This window comes from Vicugna pacos, chromosome X, assembly GCF_048564905.1.
Source record: "Vicugna pacos chromosome X, VicPac4, whole genome shotgun sequence".
Lineage (NCBI taxonomy): Eukaryota > Metazoa > Chordata > Mammalia > Artiodactyla > Camelidae > Vicugna > Vicugna pacos.
Window position 1 is genome coordinate 17,594,077 of NC_133023.1, and position 999 is coordinate 17,595,075.

The 999-nt window shown below is 41.5% G+C and overlaps 1 non-coding gene across 1 annotated transcript; it reads right to left on the reverse strand.

Annotated features, from left to right (window-relative positions):
- Positions 1-463: 463 nt before the first annotated feature.
- TRNAD-AUC (transfer RNA aspartic acid (anticodon AUC)) lies at positions 464-537 on the reverse strand. Its single transcript has one exon. It is a non-coding gene; the product is annotated as a tRNA-Asp (tRNA).
- Between the last annotated feature and the right edge of the window lie 462 nt (positions 538-999).

Consider the following 999-nt stretch of genomic DNA (forward strand, 5'->3'; position numbering starts at 1 on the left):
TTGACTGCATATTCATTGAACTTAAATCTGCACGTTTCACTATAAATTACTTTATTATTAAAGTAACAATACACAATAAAAATAATTTATGAGACGCCAAAAATTATTTCATGATATAAGAAAATCTGCACAATAAGTAGTTATGCTTGTGCCACCATACCCCAGCTCATGTAGAAATCAGAACCTGATTAAGATATTAAACTTTATTTGGCAGGCGCAAACTTAGGGCAGTGAGGGCGAGGAGAAAAAGGGTAAATAAAGGTAAGGTAAGGAGCAAAGTAAGGACAGATGCAAAATATGCAACGTGCCACGTTACTTAGCATGATTACTGTTTCATAAAGAACCAGGAAAAGACACAGTAGTACACTCAGCAAATGCGTTCACTCAGCACACAGGACTTTTCTAAATAAATTTTTTTTTGTGGGGGAGAGGTAATTAGGTCCATTTATTTGATTATTTTTAGAGGAGGTACTGGGGATTGAACCCAGGACTTTGTGCATGATAAGCATATGCTCTACCACTTGAGCTACACCCTCCCCACTTTGAGTTTGATTCCAGTTCTTTTTTTGGGGGGGGTAGGTTTATTTATTTTTAGAGGAGGTGCCAGGGATTGAACCCGGGACCTCGAGCATGCTAAGCATGCGCTCTACCACTTGAGCTATACACTCTCCCCTAGGACTTTTCTAGAAGCTTTGCCAAAAGGACTTGTACTTCAGGGCACTCCAAAGGAGAAAGAAAGGAGGAAAACATCCATCTGACTAGCCCCCTTCTCATCTCCCATTCCCCGCTCCCATTTCGCACATCCCCTAGTAACACCAAATGGCCCCTGGGCAGTTGCTCAAGAAACCAGATCCCACATCCCACAGTGATGTTTCTTCTTAGTCTGAATGGGGAGGGGTGACTCAGTGCAGATCGGACACTAACCAAATGGGGAGAAAGAAGGAAATGTCAAAAAGCCTGAGATGGACTGAAAAATTGTGCTATATACCAGAAATTGAC